The 22,793-nt window shown below is 39.7% G+C and overlaps 1 pseudogene; it reads right to left on the bottom strand.

Annotated features, from left to right (window-relative positions):
* Positions 1-1,319: 1,319 nt before the first annotated feature.
* On the bottom strand, positions 1,320-18,066 carry LOC138052844 (uncharacterized; annotated as a pseudogene).
* Between the last annotated feature and the right edge of the window lie 4,727 nt (positions 18,067-22,793).

The raw sequence follows: 22,793 nt of genomic DNA, 5'->3' as shown, positions 1-22,793 counted from the left end.
TATTATTTTTTTGTTTATTAGATTTTTTAGTTCCTTTCTTATTGTAATGTTCAATGCACTTTACTTATACAATTGAGGGCCGTACGTTAAAAACTGATGATTAATACGCTTTCCCTCGTTAAGTAAAGAATGTTGATTGACTGATTGATTGATTGATTGAAGAACAATTAAGAATGCAATAGCTGTTATTCATATGCAAATAAATAGCGGGATATTCAGCGTTGTCAATGAGCAAACTGGCTAATGAAGTTGAACGAGGCCCAATATTCTGCAATTAAAAAAAAAAAAGAGATTTGACCGGAGCAGATGAGCAAGGGAGGATGGGAATATTCACGTGTGCGCTCAACAAAAATCTCGGAAGGGGAGGGAGTGAGTGAAACCAGCTACTGTTGGTGAATTTGCCAAAATTAAAATCAAAGGCAAGAATCGGAGGGTTTGAATGCCCCGACAAAGGCACGCTCATAAGGAATGAAATGAGACAAGGTATTGCTATAGAACGGCACTAGAGCATGAGGATCAAAGAGTTTAAAAGGTACTTTGCTAATCATGACTACTACGTTCTCCAATTAAGATCGAGTAAAACTTTGTGGTAATGCTGTATAATGGTAATGACACAATGTAATGACTTATCTCCAGGATGAGTTGTCCTAGAATTTGAAAGCTGGAAGCTCACTGCTAGAAACCGTCAAGTGGAGGTGGATTTATGCTCAAACTGACCTCGGTTATCAATTCAACACGTAGTAAATAGCGCTAGCTATCCAGCGGATCACAATCTAGCGCGGGATGAGCGATATCAAAAGCACTTGAGGTATATCCACTGGATAGAGCTTTCCAACGTTCAAACAACTGGGGCTTGCTGTCGATCCACAGCGATGCTGGAATTCATTATTTAGCTGCTTTGATTAGATGAGCGAAAGAAATACTGGTAAAATAAAGTAGCTGTGGAAATAAAGAAAAAATAGAGTTTTCGTAGCCAAATATGCCTCGTATTTCGGTTTGCACAACAAAGCTTGGAACTCGAGGGCTAAAAGACAATGCAAAATTAACATTATGCGCAAATTACCGTTTGAAATAGAGGCTACATATTGAAAAAAGCTGTAGTTATTGTGGAATCAAGATTGGTCCTAAAATTGTGCGAGAGAAATCGCTTATACTGCGTTTGGTTTGAGAAAAAAATACAGACAAAACAAAGTAGCAGAAATGGAGGCAAAATAAGCCACTGTATATCTAACGAAATTTGCCTTCTATTTCGGGTAGCATAACAAACTTTCCTCGAGGGTTAAAAGACAGTGAAAACTTGATATTGTACGCAAAAGTGATTCCATCGGATTCCTCGACTATCCTTTTTTTTCTCCCAGGTATTTTCCGTTTAGATTGGAGTCATGGCAATAGCTGTACCACCAGGCACCAGTCCATCGCACAGCACAGCTCCCGCTACCTCTGTCATTATCTCTATCTTTTGTGGAAAACGCCATGTTATTATGACTATAACAACGAATCTCCCGCTGTCCCTGAATATGAACCCACGTCAAGTCGATATTGTGCCTGCTCGTCCCCAATAGTAAACCGACCATATTTGGCATACGCTTTGGCTCCGTTCCAATCCTCCAACTCCACTCGCAGAGAGCTGGGTCTAGAGGCCGTCAGCCTGTGGATATTGTCGTTTCCTAACCAGAACTCAGCCGTCAGCTGACCAAATCCTGATTTGTAATCGTTCCATCCCCCGATAGAAGTCAACCGAGCCATCTCGTCTTCTTTGAAACACGGTCCATCCTCCGCCGTCGGTGCGCATGTCACAATAAACATTGAAGGATCCTTTGCCATCGGGGTCGACAGAGTAAACTCCACTATGAGTTTGACCTGATTTTAACAGATCTGAACAATCTGTGGCATAAGACACAAAAAAAGTAAGTAATTATGTGTTTAAAGTAAAGTGAAAGGTGCAAAAAACAACGCCTTTTTGTCTTCTTTACCTACACAGTAGCAAAGATTAATGTTTTGTTCAGTGATAGTAATACGACCGAGTCACACAAGATTCACGGGTATCACGCACTTTGGACTTTTTCTTCCTAAAGTATAGCAATACTGAGTTCTCTCTTGAGTGACCCATGAGCTTCTGATTTATCTTAAGTTCTTCCAACCTCCCCAAACAGATTTTTATTGGCATCTGTTGGTTTATATCCTGATGAGGAGAAACAATAATGTAAAACAATGGTTCATATCTCAGGGAAAACGAGGGTCGGTAGGTTTCTCTTCATTAACTACATAGTGGGGAAGACTAAGGTGCGTGATTCAGTATTAGTAACAATCGAATCACACAAGAGTTACTCCTCTCATGCGTTTCTGACCGTTTTCCTGACGCATAACAAAACTGAGTTTCTCTCTTGTATTAGCCCTGAGTCTCTGTCTTAATCCACTCCACAACACTTTTTCAATGGCATCTATCGTTCTATATCTAAGTGTGGAGTTTCAGTATGAAATAGCTGTTCATGCCCAAGGCAAAGAAACCTGCCTCTTAAGCAACGCCAGAAACCACCAACGAGGATCGGGAGTCTGGTCCATCATAGCACAAGGCTGCCTCAAGATACTGCTGGTTAACTTACTTTTGAGCAAATATTAAGAAAAACCTTTTTATAAGTGATAAAGAACTAAACTATGTTACATGGTTCGGATGTTTGATTTCTTTTTTTGCAGGTCATTGTCAGGCTTACGGATAGAGTCTCAGTCTGTTGGAAAAATATTTATTCGATAGGAATTAATTAATTGCAAGTCCTTAGAAATGTTGTGGGGAGAGGAGAGGAAATGTTCTGCGACTGTAGTAGGCTTGGATTTGGTGTTAGCGTTATCTAAAGTGCGGTGGTGTTCAATTAAAACGGTCTTTTAAACGTCGTTTAAAGACCGTTTTAATGAACACCGCCGCACTTTAGATAACACTAGCGTTAGTGTTAGTGTTAATGACCACCACCGCACTTTAGATAACGCTAACACCAAATCCAAGCCTACTACAGTCGCAGAACATTTCCCTCTCCTCTCCTCACAACATTTCTAAGGACATGCAATTAATTCCTATTCATTTTCCTTCACTCACTGAACTTATAAAACTGTTTTCACTGTTTGCTGTTTTCCTTCTGTGTAGTCAATGAACTAACGCTAGCGTTATCTAAAGTGCGGCGGTGTTCATTAAAACGGTCTTTTAAACGTCTTTTAAAAGACCGTTTTAATGAACACTGACCGCACTTTTGATAACGCTAACATGCACCAAATCCAAACCTACTACAGTCGCAGAACATTTCCTCTCCTCTCCCCACAACATTTCTAAGGACATGCAATTAATTCCTGTCGAAAAAAATATTTTCCAACAGAGACTCTATCCGTAAGGCCAGGGAAGCTCTTTTTAATTTTAAAAGGCAGGACGATCGATCTCAACGGTCTTAAGATCCGCGAAGAACTGTATTAGATTTCAGTTTATTATTTACAGTCACTTCTGTTATTTTTCCGTTCCACTTAGTATTTGAATTCTAATTTGTTGTAACTACCATATTGTATCACATTTTTTTCAGTATTACGTCAACACCATTTACTATATATGTTTACATAGAATCAACCCAATGTAAACTCTCATTGTACCTGAAGAAGGCTGGTTTGGCCAGCCGAAATATAGTACACCACTAAAATCAAATCTACTTTGTATTGGCTCTTGCTCAAAATATTTTAGCTTCTCAATTTGTAATTGCGCCGATCAGATCAACCCACTGATCCAACGTACACCGACAGGAAGATTGTCCGAGATTAAAACCAGCGAATGTCCTAGTGAGCAATCACCATTACCGCGAGGTGGAAGATCGCGATAAACTCGCTTATGCGTGGAGTCACCAGCCGGTTGTATGCAAACTGACTGACTTTGGTGAGAGTAGGTCATTATATCTTCAAAGAAGATCTGTGTGCCAATCGAGAACTTTAAACATTGACATGGGGACTATACCCTTTATGGCTCCGGAAATACTTATCGGAAGTGACATTTCACGTGCAGGAGCCACAGTTGAGGATTTACTGCGCGTGGATATGTGGGCCTACGCGATGCTGCTTTTTAATTTATTAACCCCTTTCTTAATTATCCGTTCCAAGAAGTCCTGAAGCAAGAGGAAAATGATGACACCAAAGAAAAGATTATCCGTATCCACCGCAATGGTGAAAGATTAAAGGAAACTCGGAAGTATGCTGAGAGATGTCAATTCAGGAGTGGCACAACGTTTGGAAGGTATACGAAGCCTGCACAGTTGTACAACCGTGTGGAAGACCAGATGCAAGAAACGCGTGACGCGTGAAACCTCCCAGTGACGGGGTGCGAGGAGAGGAGGCTGTATTCGCAGGCTAACTGCATAATAAAAAAGGAAAGAATTTATTTATTTCTTTTTATTTTCCCGTTTTAAAGATTCCCGCTTTCAAAGATTCCCCGTTTTAAAGATTCACCATTTTAAGGATAGCCGCTAAACAGATATGCTTTAGACTGCGATATAATTACAATGGATAAATTGATTTTAGTTGAGTAATCAATAATTCCCAGAGCTTCCCACTTTTAAACATTCCCCGTTCAAAAGATTTCCACTTTTAAAGAATCCGCTTTTAAAGATTCCTTATTTTACCGATTCCCCGTTCCCCGCTTCAAAGATAGCCGTTAATTAAGTAGGGTAAGTAAATTAGAGTGAGATGAAATTTATTATTTCTTAAAGTTCAAAAGCAGGAGAGAGTCAGATTATTTTCCTCAGCATCAAGCCAACAGTAAACTCAACTTTGATTGATTAAAAGACGACACTTTCATTCATTTTTAAAGAAAATTAATGACAGACGCTTAATTTCAGGGCACACAGAATCCCATATCTTGGATCCAGAAAATTTGAAAGACCCACACAATTTATATTATACAATTTATAAATCACTTTGTTTGCTCCAAATAGTTCTATGGTTAAAATAAAGAACTTCAAGCAGTATCATGAAAATGTAGCGCCAATCTTTTCGAGGGATAACAAAGACGTCATCTACACATCATATTATCTTGGTAGAAGAGGAAAAAAAAAAACAAAAAAATCCTGCAAAAGTTTCCTTCATAAGACCTTTCATAGAAAAATAAAACCAAATAATTCGCTTCTTGCACCAGTCTTACCTTGGTTGCCACCTGGTTGTCAAAATTTGTCTTAGTCTTCCTCTGCTTATTACCGGTCTCGAATCACTGGTAACTTGATGTGTAATTTTTTTTGCAGTTGTTTTCGAAAATGACAACGGGTAACCTAGCCGTACTCGTATCGTAAATGAAAATGCTGTATCTTAAGGTCTCCAATGTCGTATATGTGTTGCTTGTGCTTATCCATGCGTCACTAGGTAATTAATGATTGTTTTATTTGAACCGAATATCAGGATTGAAACGCAAACTAAATATTAGTTGTGGTTAAATAAACCTTGGGTTTGGGGCCTTCTGGAGGGTAAATGGTTTGGGTTTGGTTCAGCGCAGGTTTCATGTTACCCTTGGGGGATGCGGTTTACAAAGTAAAAGACTCCCCTCTGGGTAAAATAATCACAGGGTGTAATTGATATAATGAGGGATCTTCGTGTTTTAGTACGATTTGCTTTATGATTGGCCAAGCCACCTCAGGGAGCAGATAAACCGTACTTTTCAGTTCAGGAACTGTCATGGGGAGTTGTTTTGTTCTTTTTCATGTATCCATGGAAATAAGCCTAGGGTGGTCTCGGTGTAGGGAAAAACGTGGGCAAACTCTATTTACTCTCGGGTAAAAGGGCTAGTGTAACCACAACTATTGTTTTTCGGTTTAAGATGATGTCTTAAGCACATTTAAAAAGGGTGGATATTTAAAAAGGAAAACGTTTTCATTGAAAGTGATCAGCAATTTGAGCGGTTGTAAAGAAGCCTGGAAAAAAAAAAGAAGCAAAATAAAAAAAATGAAAATGATACATAATTTACAATTATTCCACGAGCGCGCGTTGGATATGAGATGATAGATAGTTGGCTACATTAATCTTATATCCAACAAGGGCGAGTGGGAAGCGCCAAGAAAAAGCGTAAGGAGTTTCTCTCGAAATCGCCCACAAATTAAGAATAAATCTTCCCTTCCTTATTTTCTAGAGCAAGGTATAAAAGCTCATACACCATGACGGCTAAGCCAATCAAAACTCTGGAATTGCAGTATACGAACTTGCAAGTGACCAGCGCCCCTATTAGTTAATACATGAAATGGCAGAGCAGGTGTAGCGCAATTGCACGTTCATGGGTTCAAATGCCATTTAAGTCGTCTGCATTTTTTAAAGGCGTCCTTGCAACTGCGTAAGTTGCTTCCAGCATCAACGTTAACTGCAATGATCACTTTCACTTAGAATTACATAACACAATTGCAATATATAAAATTCCATATATTCTCTATCACAGAAGGAAAACGATTTGCAGCGTCTCATCACAAATGCTAACTTGCTGGTAAAAAGTGTTTTATGCTTTGACAAAAGATGCTAATGATCCAAACGATTCTAGGTTTTCGTATTTTGCCTGTGCTTGAGCCTCAGTCGCAAGGCAAAACAAGGCTTTTGAGGAAACCCGCCTTTCATGAAGTTTCCTTTACAGTGCTTTTATACTTTGATTCCTCTCTATCCATAACGCTACGAGATTTCTTCGTCTCGAACATTTAAAAAAACCGTCCCCTCCCCCGGAACCAATCATATGATAGGATGTTACAAATAACAAGACACATCTATGTACTACAATAATGAATATCTCACTAATTTTCAACCTCGGACATTTCTAGTATCCTTGCTGGTTCTCTGAATCTCAGTTACTAGCCATTCAAAAGAAACCTACACTCCTACTAGAGAATAACGTTCAACGAGAGGATATGTTTGAAATCAGATTTGTTCGAAGAATTAATTTGTAAAAAAAAAAACCTGTTTTAATCACAGAGAAAAACGAGCTTTTCCTTATTAAGAGTAAGGCCCAACTGTTACATGTGACAATTATTGAAAAAGACCTCGCCCTGAATTTTTTAAAACAAAAATATTCGACTCTGAAATTTATTTATTTTGGATACATTTTTTTTTTGGAAACATTATTTGATATTAAGTTTAAAGTTAATTTTTTCTGTTGAAGTCGAGATCCCTTCAAACTTGTGTGACACAATGACATAAACATTTGCAAAAGCACAAGCAGGAGAAAATCTAAAATGATTTCCCTTTATCCGTGGATACGCGCGTGTTGTAGAAGCGGATGCTTGGAAGACTCCATAGAAACAATAAGCAAATGTACCACTCGCCCATTCAGGGGAAGACACAGACGCTGCGCGTTACTATAGTGCAAAGGGCTCTATTGGGAATTGATGTACGAAGAATGAAACAAAGCACTTGATACTCTTGTTACTATGGGATGAATGTACCTGTAAAACGTTAGTAGTAAATGATGAAGTAACCGCGGTAAAAGAATTCGAGAAAACGTGGAAAATCGGCTAATATCTATTTCTCGTTAGAAAACTAGTGATTGTTTGATATAATACCAGGATGAAAACGAAAAATAAAATGTCGTTTTTTAGAGGCACTTTTTTGCTTTGAGAGCTTTCTCGAAATTAAAATAATGAGCAGCTTTAAATGTGCATGGATATTTTAGAAGAAAAACGATTTGTAATGCTTCAGTACAAAAAAATCTTGATAATTATAAATGTCTCCTGTTTTAACAAAAAAAGATGTTAATGTTCTAAAGGCTTCTGAGTTCTTGTATTTTGCTTGTGCCTAGGCTTATGTCGCCAGGCAAAAAAAATTTCTTGTAAAGAAATTAAAATCAAACTCACTAATGGGATTTTCTTTACAAAGGTGCAAGCTCGTGGCTCAACGTCGTACGCTTGAAGAGCAGGGCCTGTCTTTGAATAAGCAACGATGAAGGCACTCTATGTGCTTTCATTACAATCTGCAACTGGATGATTTGCCGAACCACTGCGCGTTTAGAGATCGATTCACAGTCAACCATGCCCTGTCATGTAAGAAGGGGGGTTTGTTGCACAAAGACACGATGGCATACAGAACCTTCTCACGTCTCTGCTCTGCTCTGCAAGAATGTCAAGATGAACCCCACCTCCTACCGATGGACAATGAGGTATTCGACCTACTGACCAACGGTCACAAGCCCTGAGACTAGGCTTGACATGAAGGCAGGACGTTTTTCTGGTCATGAGGAGTTACGGCATTCTTCGATGTACGTGGTACGCATGTGAACTCAACGTGTAACCAGAACAAATCTACAGAATCGATCTTCGAGGAGAGCATGAACGAGAAAGAGAAGAAAAGGAAGCACCAACAAGAGTTATTGACGTGGAAATGGGATCGTTTAGCCCGTTGGTTTTTGGCACAAACGGAGGAATGGGGAAAGAACGCAAACTTTTCCTGAGCAACCTAGTGGACAAACTTTCCCATAAGAACGGCGAGTCTTATGCCAGTACCATATCTTGGCTTGGAACACGTATATCGTTTGAAATTTTAAGATCAGTCCACACATGTGTTCGAGGATCAAGAACCTCTTTTTCACAAGAATGGAGAGTTTTTAGATAGCTTTAGTGTTAATACAAGGAATGAGGACATTTTTAATTTAGTTTTTATAATGATTTTTTAGGGTAGTTTTTAGTTCTTGTTGAAGACTGTGTATATTATTTAGTTCTGTAGAGTTTTGTCAATTTTTTTTAAATAAAGTTTTATCTCAATGGAAATGTCTGATTTTGACTCCACTACCCGATCTGACACAACGCAACTACCTCAATCCCAACACAGCTGTGTAGATACATGGGTATGTAGGACAGCAAGCCCCACAAGCCGGTTTATTTTGCTTGCCATATGCATACAAACTCCGCTCCATGCAGCATAACAATACGCTAGCATACTTGATGGTACTGACCTACTAAAAACTTTTACAGGAAAAGTACACTGGGCAACTGCCGGGATACGAAAACCCAAAACCCTTCGGAAATGAGGGAACGTATTCTCCAAACCCTATGCAAGTGCCACTACCCTTTGGAGGCTAAGGGAAAAAGTTAACAAAAAAGTAGGCGAAGAAAGCTGAACCTAGACTGATTCAAATCCCTAACGGTTAGCTACTCGTACGACAAATTACCCATAACCCCCACCAGACAACCGGACCCAGTCCTCTGGTCCGTGCCGGCAAAATATCTATTTCTGCCAATTTCGCAGGCTACAACTGTAAGAAATATCATTATTCGCTCTTACAAAGAACTAACGCTTGAAACGTCAGCTGGGAATCTTTCTTTCGGTGGTTCACGGTTTACCTTTGTCATAAGGTTGGATAAACCAAATGTTTTTTTTGCCTCAAGAACTGTTATGTAGTTACAACGGTAATTTCAATCTCAAAGATACTTCACTGCTTTTCATTTGCGCTCTCTCAGCAAATTGGCCACAGGTACCTTTGATTTTTACTTTGATGCATACAGTTCTTTCCACATACGCTTATCTCACTCTTGCATTGCATGCCTATGCTTATATTTTTGCTGTACGCTTATGTCCTTTATACCTGTTTGGCAATATATGAAGTTAAAAAACAGTGCTACAAATGCATATTGTACGCGTCACAATATTACCTATCTGGCCTATCTTCTGAAACAAGATGAGCCACTTGGCTCATTGTCTAAATTACGCTCAAAATCAACTGTATCTTACCTTTATGCAAAACCTCAACTAGGGTCGAAGTTTCTGTAGTAGACACTCCGGCGCTGGTTGCAACACAAACTGTAATTTCCTGCGTCCTCTTCCTTAACATTCCTTATAACTAACTCTCCATTAATCTGTTGGCTTCGTCCAGTTGGCAGTGGAGAGCCTTGCCGTTTCCAGGTGATGACTGGTTGTGGATCACCAGTAGCACTGCAGTTCAGTCTCAGGGAATCGCCAAGTCTTGCAAAAGTTCTGATTGGAGGTTTAATTGAGAAGCCAGGCAGGGTCACCACAACTAAGAGAGTTTTCTTAACAATACTTCCTAAAAGGTTAGTTGCAGTGCAAATGTACTCCGCAGTATCAGATTTGCGGACGTCTTCAAATTTCATTACTGTGTTATTTCTCAGCACCCTCCCATGTGGAAACTGACCAAACAACTTGCTCCATTTCACTTCTGGTGTGGGGTGACCGGTCACGTGACAAGTGGGAAGAGTGACACTGCTTCGTTCGCTGATGTAAAGAGGCCCAGGATGAAGAGAAACAGATGGCTCGACTGCAACATAAATGAATTTCAGGCATCACCACATCGATAGAACACTGTAATTGTGGATTTTGATAAACCCTTGAAGTGTTTCTACTCAAAACATAAAAAGTTCTGATCCGACAAATAGCATCTCTTATTTGAGTTCAAGTGAAGCTATGATCCTCGCAGTTATGAACGCAATGTTTGCAATTGCGTAAAGAAGCCTGAAAATTTTAGGACTTCAACGGGGTTTGAACCCGTGACCTCGCGATACCGGTGCGACGCTCTAACCAACTGAGCTACGAAGCCACTGACGTCGGGAGCTGGTCATTTGTGGATTCGCGAGGTGGGTTCAAATCCCGTTAAAGTCCTGAATTTTCAGGCTTCTTTACGCAATTGCAAAAATTGCGTTCATAACTGCGAGGCTCATATCTTCACTTGATTTCATATCCGCAGTTCATGTATGATCCATTTCGTATATATCATTTCATCGTTTATTATTTGAGTTATAAGAACAAGCTTTCGCTGCGTTATCCGGATAGTAATAAGAGAAGGTGAATTTTCTCACCCCCGTTTCCTAATCGTTATCGCCCGCGGGTTCGTAGCACGGTGTACGTTCACTGATCAAAAAAATCAGTACATGTAATAGGTGAGAAACTGAGCAACGCGTGAAGTGATACCGTTTCGATGATCACTGGGGATACTCAGCAGAAGAAAAAAAGTTCTTCGAGCAGGAATCAAACTTGCTTTACTGCCACATACTATAATACCGGCATTGTCCTGCTATACCGTTATTCTTACGATTCTGACTGGCTGTTTTAGCAGTAAACAGCATCCAAATAGTAATCAGATGGTTCTAAGTTTGATTCTTTTTGGGAAAAACTCCGGTTTTTTCGAGTGTACTCGACTCATCATCGTCAAAATAAATCTCATTTATAGACTGCTTTTTCTACATTGCGATACACGTGTAGCTGATCAAAGCTATAAACGATTTGGAAAGCTGACGGTTCGAGCGTTAGCCCTTCGTCAGAGCGAATAAAGAAATTGTGCGTGTTGTTTGTTTTTATGAAGGTGTGGAGGAGCTTTGCCATTGGTGGAAATATAGTAACATGAATTGTGAATAAATGAATGGAATGAGAGGCGTTCAAGGATTCCGTGAGGATAGAGTGTACCTAGATGAAAATGAATTTTTGTTCCAGATTTGTGCGCCTTTGTGTTCCCATGGTGTAACGATAGGCCGCAAATTTTCATGTTGTGGTGGGATTGATTACGAAGATTGAAATGACGCCCAACTGGTTTTGATGCATCTGTGTCGTCTCTTTCTACATCTCGGAGGTGTTCGTGAAAGCGGTCCGCGAAGCGTCTCGCTGTTTCGCCTAAGTAGGTCTCCTACAAGTACATAGTGTGCAGGTTATGCAATAGATGACATTTGCAGAGATGCATGTAAAGTGGTCTATGATTTTAACGGATAGATTCGGTCCTGAAATCTTACCATGTTAGAAATAAAAGGACAAGCTATAGGTACAGCCAATTATCGAAATGGAACATTCTCGCCGTTGAAGCAGTATACGGCATCTGAACAAGTTAGGCTTTTTTTTTTCGGATATCGCGAGTGGTCCTAAAACAATACATAAGAGCTTTTTGCGTGGAGATCGTTCAAAAACAGAAAAGCGTAGTGAAAGCAAGAGAATCTCAGGTTTTAGTCACCGCGTGGCATTAACTCCTTTAGGCTGTAGAAATTATCCAAATAAAAAAGAGTTACCGTTTACTTCCAGTTGGGTCTCTGCCCGAGCTTTGCCCAGGATGTTTGTCGCAGAACATCGATAAATACCAGCGTCACTTCCTTTTACATTGCGCCCGCAACATTTTCCTGATACCGCTGAGTAGCTAGAGCTCACCTCTGTCTGATTGATCATCCTACTCCATACCACTGTAGGCTCAGGATTTCCTGTGACCGAGCACTTAAAGGAGGCTGATTCACTTTCGTTAACTGTTATCTTTGCAGGGAAACAGCAACAGTTGGATCTGAAATCGATTCACCAGGCTCTCCTTTAGTTCCCGGCGTGCCTGGCAGGCCCACATCACCTTTTTGTCCTTTCGGTCCGGCTTCTCCTTGAGGTCCCATGATGCCTTGCTTGCCACTTTTCCCCGGTGATCCTATAATGCCTTGATCACCTTTCTTTCCATTTCTTCCCGTTTTGCCTCTTCGTCCTTGGGAGCCTTTCTCTCCTTTCGATCCAGGTGGACCGGGAGGTCCTGGGACACATGATAGGCAGGAGTGAGGTGAATACGCTCGGCGTCTTCTTTGTCTTAAAGGCTCAGGTTCTAACGGATGAGAAATCAATGAAAGCAGTAAATCGAAATTTGAGACATTTAACAATGTCTTCCAGCACGGATATTGAATTGAAACCAAAGAAAGACGCCTTTATTCAACGGCTTTATTTATTTTTAATATATTCTTATTTGAAGCTGAAATAGTGGATGATTTTTTTTCACGCGGGCGTCTGTTGATCAGCAACAATAGATCTCGTGTCTTAAAGGGGCATCGATCGTCACGCTGTTTTAGTCAAAATTCAAAACTGTAGTTTTATATCCAATGGCCATTGAAGTGCTCTGAAGCTATTCTTTGTTGTTTGCAGCCAAGGATGGAGGGGATGGAAGTGGATTGAAACTTGAAAAAAATAACCAGTTTTTTCAAGTTTGTAGAAGTTGTCCTCTGAAAGTCGCCAAAAGTTAAGTACGAATAGCTCTTTGAGTTATATTATATTTCACATCATCTCTGTGAGTTGTCAGGAATGTTATACGTGTGCCCTAGAGTGCTAATTTAGATTTTTGCCACGTTTTGACCTAAAAACAGTAAATTTAGCATGATGGTGCCCCTTTAACTAAGGCTTCAGGTTAAGTGTGTTTTTTTTTTGGAAATACATTATTCAGTGATAAAAACCAGCGAAAAGAGTCTGACACAACGTTTCGATGACTGTAGGCACCTGGCTCTCTATAAGGGAGAAATTTATCATTAGATGTTTAACTAAATCTAATTTTAATCTAACATTATTCATTCAGTTATTAATGAATTACAACAATATACGCAAAGAGAGAGCAATAAAATAAGTTACACGAGTAGAAAAAGAGGGAAACGTATCTCTTGTAAGGCATTCACACGGAGACACACTCGCACTCACTCCTAAAGGCCGTAAAATAAACTCCATACTTTGTCTTAAGCACTGATATAATCCCACATTATCGGGACTGAGCGTTTAGCTTCTTTTTCCGCACCTGGCTCTCTATAAGGGGGAAATTGTACTGTGCATTGCATTCCCACATTTTCCAATTCTCACGAGGTTAGCGTCTTTCTGTGTTTGTATCCAAGTAGGCCCGAACCTTTTTTATACCAAGAGTTTGTAAGTGGAAAAGCGTCTCAATGATGCCTTGTACGCAATATTGAATGGTTAATATTCTAGATTTTCCACAATTACGAGTGATATTTTTCCTGTGACGGGTAACAGAAATCTAAATGTGAATAGCCTTAACAGTGTAATTTTAAAGAAAACAAATGTTCAAGTCAAAATTGAAGGCTAAAAAATCCTGTGAGAACTTGGTTTAATAAGTAGATAAACTGAAAATTAAGTTTCCAGTTAACCAGGACTAGCTCAATTAGGTTTTGAACAATTGGGCCAGTACCATGCTCTGTAGAGCAGCCTTGCTATAAGAAGAAATCACAAAACACAATTACAAACCACAAACAATTAGCATCCTCTTTATCGTAAATATTTTGAAATATATAGGCGCGTGTTATTTATAGTCTAATTGGATTTCAGAAAAAAAAAAACGAACTAACATTATCTGTCAAAATAATTTCCTACCTTTAAGCAGGGCCGTAGCAAGGGGAGGGGCCTTGGGGGGCCCGTGCCCCTCCACTTTTTTTCCCCAAAAGTAAAAACACACAAGTTTTAAATTGTTGGAAGTAGAAATTCTTCTTCCAGAAGTTTGAAACAACAAGATGTCAATAATTACGGATAGAATCGTTACTGATAAACTTAATTTACAGTACTATTTCCCCAGTTCATATTTTTACTTCTTTTATTTGGTGATACAAAACTGCAGATAAAAACGAGAAATGTGACAAATTTATAAATATGTCAAATCGTCTTCCCATCCAGGCGACTCCCTGCCTTCATTACTGGATTCGTCTTTAGAACATGATCTTAGGGACGGACCATTAGAAAAGTGATTGGGGGGGGGGGGGGGGGGGGGGGGTGGGGGATTTTCAGCTTGTGCGAATTTTTTTTTTCGCGCACTGCTTGTGCAGGATTTTTTTTTCCAGGTGACACCCCCTGCACGATTTTTTTTTTCAGACAGTTTTGTTTTTTAACAGAGAAATCGTGATTCCTTATCTATGTTTTTGTGAGACTATAGAGTTACGCAAGCAACACATCAAAAACCTCTCAGACACACAATTGACTACAGAGCAGATCAATTTACTCTCTCGAGGTTTGAAATTCATTCCAACACCTGTCATGAAAGAAAACCAGATAAGGCGCCAGCTAATTTCAGACTTCAACCAATTTGCCAGAAGGATGCGCCTTCAATATATCTATCGTGACCAAAATACTGAGCAACATCCATTTCACGTGAAATCCAGTTGGATTCCACCGATTCAACGGTCAGTTGCTCTTGAGACTTACTTAGAAGAAGTCAAAATAAAGCTTGCGAAACTCCACTGGTTAAACCTAAATATAATCTGCCACCCGACGAGGAACGAGCTCTCAAGGAGCTAATTAACAACAAAGAAATTATTCTCAAAAAAGAAGATAAAGGCACAACAACCGTCGTTATGAACAGAGAAAACAAAATTACTGAGGGACAACATCAACATCAACATGGCGGCCGTGACGTCATGTGAAATCCAAGAATTGGACCTTCCTTCTGCATGAATTTTTTTTTTCTTTACCTTCTTCTTTGCGCGAATTTTTTGTCTTGGCATTTTCCCTTCAATGAATTTATTTTTGGTTTTTTCCCCACCCCCCCCCCCCCCAATCACTTTTCTAATGGTCCGTCCCTTAAGTCAGCCATGTCCTCTCAAATATCCGAAAATCGAAGCAGAAGTCGCTCTTATCCTGGGTAAGGTCCGTGGATAATAAGGCGAACGTCGAGGATGAGAGTGTAGAAAGGTCTTGCGATGCAGAAATGCCAGAGAGGAGTTCTGAGAGAGGCCAGGATTATGCTGCTAGTGAGTCTATTGAAGTAGTTGCTTCCCAGTTACCTCTACTCGGAGATAGACGAAATCAGCCAAGAAATCACTTCCTTCTAAGTCCTACAGCAACAGGAATAGGTCCTTCCAGTTGGGGTGGTTTGATCGCCACCCGAAATACTAATAAATTGACTATGTACAAATGTTATGCATCCGTTGACCAAGACAGTCGATGATTTTCTGTAACAACCGTTTGATTTTTAATTGGAATACCAGGGACAAAGAACGGTCTTACACCCTTCCAATGCGTCCTCCGAACCCCAAAGCCCCAATTTTCAAAATATAAGTCGTTTAAAAATCTTTGGTCCCCCCTCAGTGTTTCCGGGCCTGCTACGATCCAGCCACATCTTGATACATTTTTTAGGTACTTCACACATTCTTTTGACATAATGTATCCCAAATGCTTTTTGAATAGTGTTAGTCTTTTGCAGAGGCAAACAAGATATTTAAACGTTATACAATGAAATCACTCACTTCCCCTAAAACCGCCTTATTTTTACCTTCGTTCTTTTACGAGCTTATAAACTTCAATATTCGAAGCGAATTTAGGGAACGTTCCCCCAAACTTGTCAACTTGTTGAGAAGGGAGGGGAAGTGATGAAAAATTATCTATTTTCTTAAAAAAATATAAAATTTGGAGGACCCCTACTTTCTGCATTAAACATTTTCGGGGACCCCCTTCTAGTATCCCTAAAATTTGAGACAACATCCCCAACCTACCTCATGGCCACAAACAATTCAGAAGAAAAAAGTCAGAAGAACGAGCGAAACAAATTAAGGCAAAAAGAGAAAAACGCCTCCAAAGAGCATAACGATCTGCTACCGAAAAATGAGGAAAAAAGGCAAGGCAAACAAAGCCTTTAGAAAGCCAGCTATATCACAGATACACCGCGGCACAACCTAACAAGCGCTCAAGAACAAAAAGATCTTGGGCCGGGGTTAAAGCTTCAAAAGCAGAATTACTCGCTTCTACCACTGAAAACCCTATTGGTTGGGACGCAAAGGCGTAAGGACAGGGTTTTCCGCGACAGTTTTGTAAAGTAGCGGACACATTTCTAAAAGAAGGGGAACTGACATATTTGCCGCCGCAAGGCGCCTTGCGAGCGCCGAGGGCGCCAGCTACCCAAGGGGTACTGGCGGAATACTCCCCTCCCGGGAAATTTTTTAAAATACAACAATCAAAAACGCTGTTTCCAGTGTTTTTGGAACCCAAGAATCAGTTTCCCAGGCAAGGCTGGAGTTCACTCATATTCTCTTTAAAAAGAAAGTAAAAAAGAAATATATAATAATAAAAAAATGAAACAAACCACTCAAATCAAAGTACCGGACATGGAATGGGAAATCGCCAGACGAAACGTAACGTCCGGCCTCCGGCCTCAAATTGACGAAAACCCTGACCTGCTGCAGAGGAGAACGCATGTTTTATGAGTCAAATGAGTCAATGAGTCATGAGTCATGAGTCAATGAGACTCACAGGACTTCAATATAGCAATAATTTGTTGATTAAGCATAAGCCCTCGTTTCAGTGATTCGGCCTAAGCACTCTCTGAAATTTTACCTTTCATTTTATGGTTTAATTAACTGCACTAACTCGTTGACTCATTGACTCATTGACTCAGGACTCATTGACTCATTTACTCATAAATACTTGACATTCGCTGCAGAGAAAAATTCGACACTAAAAATATACCATCAAGACGAACTATCGTCTTGTCACACAGTAGTATGAAGGACCAAATCTAAAGCCTCATAGAACAAAAACCATTGCTAACTACAATGTTACTGGAAGCGCCTGAAAGAGGCGTCCATTCAAATCTGTACCCGAAAGAGCAAAATTATGACAGATTATGACGTCTCTTGTATATCGCGTAGCCGACTAAGCGAAACACAAGAGACGCCAATGACTTCGTACATGCTAAAAGACTTTTCATATAAAAACCTCTGCTAGCAGGATATATACTATGCCACCGAAAATGTAAATAAAAAATTTATCAATAGATGTTATACGTGAAGACCTACCGGGAACATTCTTTGTCGTCTGTAGAAAGTTTGATCTGCTTGTCGGAGGCTTAACCTCTACGACGCTCTCAATTGCATTTATTCTCTTCTTGTGCTCGCTCAACTCAAATTCAATCCTCAGAAACCCAGCACAGTAAAACACGATCGACAGAACAGAAACAATTGAAGCAAAAGAAGGTAAATTCTGCTTCTGTGAATTCATTTTGCGACCGCTAAACAATTCGTCGTCTTTAGGGTGGATAGGTATCCCTTGCACTTCAGCTCGTTACGTGATACTATGATCACGAGTGTGGATAAATTGCCAAAATTAATGGCCAGGGGTGATCCGATTATGTCAACTTGATCTTGTCCTGATGGCTTTGTGTGGCATCAAGGAAGTCGTATCAAAATATCAATTGATTTTATCATCTTTTCACGACAATTCTAACCCAACGCAATTGTCAGTTTTCTTGAAAGCTGGCAGTAGCGAGTAAGATAACAAGGAGAATGGACACATATCCTTTCGTGCATACTTTCTTGAATCTTAATTTGCTTTGGACTTTTATGTTGACGTTTCAGTTGCAGGGTAAACTGAGCAAGTAAATGCACTGACGAGTGCAATGTACGTGTGCGCAAAATGTTTTGCTGATTAAAGTGCAATTTTTTGGCGTTTGCCTTGCTGTTTCTGTTATCGTTACTTAATTCCAAAGCTGGCTATGTTTCCAATCATCATTCACTTCGAAGTCATTTAAAACTAGATTCAGGAAGATCGTCTGCTATTATCAACTCCTGTATCGAGAACGGAATAACCACGCTAGTGATGAACTTGAGGCGAAGGCTATGAGGCACGGTTGGAAAGTCCGGCAGAAGTCTTTGTAACCAACGATTTCAAAAGCATTTCTTCGTTCTGAATCACGAGCCGAGAAAAAAACACGTAAAATGAACTATTTTTAGAGCCTAGATATTCTTTTTCTTTCTAACCTTATGGTGTATGGGATAAGCAGGACTAACGGCAGACTGTGTCGAAAAATAGATCAGTCAGGCGTTTCTGAGCAACGTCCAAAATGCTTGGTATCAACGCGCCGCGGGAAAAAGCACTTCAACTCCCTCCAACTTGGATTTATCATTTATAATCTCCAAATCATTACGAATGACAGTGATTGGCAACAAATTGGTCCAGAATTATCCATTTCTTTTTTGAAGATCAGGTGTAAATGCTGAATATCCTGTCCCCTTTGTTAGCAATCGGCAGCGTTCTCCTCCTTAATAGCGGAGTTCCTCGCGCCGAACGCGCGCGCGCAGAGCACCATGGGTAAAAAAATCATTATGGTAAAGTAAAGTAAAGAAAAGCAACTATATTTAATATCGGTAACTCGAAACAGTAATTCAACTGACAAACCTGAGGTCGACAGTTCGCTCATTTTACTCACAATCCCCTGGAGAAGAAGGAAATTGCATTGCACATCTTTTTCCTCACATGAAAACACCCCATTGGCGATCACATTGCGATAGCCTGAGAATCTATTCTGACAAGCTCAGCGACTTTCTGTATCCAAGCAGGTTAGGAATCTTTACAAAAAGTATTTTTTGAGGGGAGAAAAGGCATCGTTTTAGACAAATAACTAAGGGTGTCTATAGAATGTTAACTTTTATCCTAAATGTTTAATGACCCACTTTTGTATGGTTGCTTTTGATTTTCAAGTTTCCCTGTAACCGATAACGGAGAACTTGGTCATTAATTGGTTATTTCTTTAAGTGGTTAAAGAGGTTAATATTACTTGATTATCATAATACATTCATGATTCATGAAAACTTCTCTGTGTTACAGACAGTGGAAATGAGCATTTTTCCACCGCTAGGCCATTCATTGAAATCTTTGAAAAATGCTCCAGCTAGTAACCGCAAAATGATAAATAAAAAAAAAGAGTTTTACGACTTCTTTTTTTTTAACGGATAATGGTTAACCCAATAATGACGGGGCGGGAGAGGGAAAAGGTAAGATTGGAAATATTATTAACAAATCTTAATTAACTAAGCTGAAAAAGGAAAACAGAGTTTGCCAAATCCAGTGTCTCTAAAAGGGTACGTTGTACACAGGTCGGCGTCCCGCTTTAAGATATCAACGAATGCTGATTTTTGTCGTCCTCTACTTTTATGGCCGTGGGTTGGCTTTCATGCGAGTATAGCGAGTGTAGCGAGTATATCGCTGCTACGTAGAAATAAACCCTTCCTAACGTATAACAATTATATTATAATTTGTGTATTCATAGCTATTTGGTTCATTGCTTGGCAGCATGGGGTAACTGCTCTCAGACTCCCAGTATTATTGAAACTCCTTCGTCTTCAGAAACGAGCAGCTCGTGCTTGCTGTCGGTGGACTTTGATGTTCCTTCTGTCAGTCTATTTTCTTAGCTTTCATGGTTACCTATTCTCATGAATACTTCTGCACCACAATGTTTTAAGCAAAAAATTTCCTACCGTTATCCGCACGCGAACAGGGGTGTCGTACCTGGGCATGAAAATATATTTTAACTGCACCATATTACAAAACTGATTTTGGCAATCGTACCTTTTCTTATAATGCTGTAGCTCTTTTAGTTGTAAAAGCATTGCTTTCAATTGAGGCGTGTTCTTACAGGAGTTATCCCATAAGGAAAGGTGAGCTAATATGGCATATCAGCATCCTGAACCACGTTTTTGCTATGATTGTAGATTTAAGTTAATGTACATGTGTTGTTTATTAGTTGCCTTATTATTTTTTTGTTTATTAGATTTTTTAGTTCCTTTCTTATTGTAATGTTCAATTCACTTTACTTATACAATTGAGGGCCGTACGTTAAAAACTCATGATTAATACGCTTTCCCTCGTTAAGTAAAGGTTATTGATTGAGTGATTGATTGATTGATTGATTGAAGAACAATTCAGAATGCAATAGCTGTTATTCATATGCAAATAAATAGCGGGATGTTCAGCGTTGTCAATGAGCAAACCGGCTAATGAAGTTGAATGAGACCCAATATTCTGCAAATTAAAAAAAACAAAAAAGAGATTTGACCGGAGCAGATGAGCAAGGTAGGATGCAAATATTCACGTGTGCGCTGAACAAAAACTCTCGGAAGGGGAGGGAGTGAGTGGGACCAGCTACTGTTGGTGAATTTGTCAAAATTAAAATCAAAGGCAAGAATCGGGGGGTTTGAATTCCCCGACAAAGGCACGCTCATAAGGAATGACATGAGACAAGGTATTTCTATAGAACGGCACTAGAGCATGAGGATCAAAGAGTTTAAAAGGTACTTTGCTAATCATGACTACTACGTTCTCCAATTAAGATCGAGTAAAACTTTGTGGTAATGCTGTATAATGGTAATGACACAATGTAATGACTTATCTCCAGGATGAGTTGTCCTAGAATTTGAAAGCTGGAAGCTCACTGCTAGAAACCGTCAAGTGGAGGTGGATTTATGCTCAAACTGACCTCGGTTATCAATTCAACACGTAGTAAATAGCGCTAGCTATCCAGCGGATCACAATCTAGCGCGGGATGAGCGATATCAAAAGCACTTGAGGTATATCCACTGGATAGAGCTTTCCAACGTTCAAACAACTGGGGCTTGCTGTCGATCCACAGCGATGCTGGAATTCATTATTTAGCTGCTTTGATTAGATGAGCGAAAGAAATACTGGTAAAATAAAGTAGCTGTGGAAATAAAGAAAAAATAGAGTTTTCGTAGCCAAATATGCCTCGTATTTCGGTTTGCACAACAAAGCTTGGAACTCGAGGGCTAAAAGACAATGCAAAATTAACATTATGCGCAAATTACAGTTTGAAATAGAGGCTACATATTGAAAAAAGCTGTAGTTATTGTGGAATCAAGATTGGTCCTAAAATTGTGCGAGAGAAATCGCTTATACTGCGTTTGGTTTGAGAAAAAAAAATACAGACAAAACAAAGTAGCAGAAATGGAGGCAAAATAAGCCACTGTATATCTAACGAAATTTGCCTTCTATTTCGGGTAGCATAACAAACTTTCCTCGAGGGTTAAAAGACAATGACAACTTGATGTTGTACACAAATCACAAAAAGCAATTTGAAATAGTGATAAGACACTGATAAAAGCTCTAGTTACGGTGGAATTTGGGCCAAAATGTGCGAGGGAAATCGCTGAGATTGAATGTGTTGGTTGCACTTACGTCCAGATATGCAAGTAATTAGATTGAGGCCCAAAGTGTCCCTTCAAGTGTAAGTATTTATTTCCTAACAAGTCAGGATGAATGCAGTAGCTTATCTCTACTTAAATTAAGGCAGAGTATTTGGGGGAAACTTTTGTGTCTGTAATCTTGGTGTTCACATGATAATAGTGCCAAATTCCCAAAAGACTTTTTTGGGTATTGTTCAGTTCACCAACATAGCCGACATGACTTCAGGTGCAAGCCAAAGATGATTCCCAGACTCGAACGATGTTGAAGTTGGTGAAAAGAGCCAGAGAACACTTCCTGATGCTTATTGAAATCCGCGTGCGTCTAATCACTTGAATTTCTGAACATACCTGTTTGTACTCCGGGCTCAGTGCGGTTACACAGCAGTAAGCTACACAACTGAAAGGAATTGTTTTAGCAGACGCGATGGCCGCCTTTAACCGGTGCCTCATGTAGATCATAAGATTCGCGTGTAGAGAATTATTGAAGATAATTTTGTTTCAACTGTGAGGCTTCATATCTCAGTTGGTAGAGTATTGCACCAGCATCGCAGAGGTCATTAGTTCGAATCCCGTTGGAGCCATCTGAATTTTCCAGGTATCTATAAGAGACAATTACTTAAATTGTTCAGATAAATAGTTAAAATGCGAGTATTATTTCTCTCTTTTGTTTATTTTGTTTCTTTTGATGTAGCCAGGCAACTTTTCCTAACCCAAAGGGAATTTCAACTCTGAGAATAGTTCTTAACAAATTGCTGCCAAGTAGGTAGCACTTTGTCATTTTCTCTCATGAAAAATGACCGGTGTAACCTAGACGAGACATGGCAATTAGTGGAGTTAGCGCTATATAAATTATGTTAAATTAAATTAAATTAAATTAAGTTAAGACAAGAGGCCGACCGAAGTGAAAGGTAGCCCAAAGGCTCTTTTTTCTTTAGCTTTTACTGGAACTTACGGCTTTAATCGCAACTCACGGTAAGGGTGGGGAAGACCTTAGACAGCAATTACCAGAACCAGGTTTCTGACCAGCGGTTTTCGTTAAAACAGTGGCTTGCTAGAGGTGCTCAGTCTCGCGGGCTCAGAAAACCTGGTTGTGGTCATTGTTATTTAATGTTTTTCTAGGGGTGG

Source organism: Montipora capricornis, chromosome 6 (assembly GCF_036669925.1).
Source record: "Montipora capricornis isolate CH-2021 chromosome 6, ASM3666992v2, whole genome shotgun sequence".
Taxonomy (NCBI): domain Eukaryota; kingdom Metazoa; phylum Cnidaria; class Anthozoa; order Scleractinia; family Acroporidae; genus Montipora; species Montipora capricornis.
Note: the sequence above shows the minus strand (reverse complement) of the source record. Positions and strands in the feature narration are given on the sequence as shown.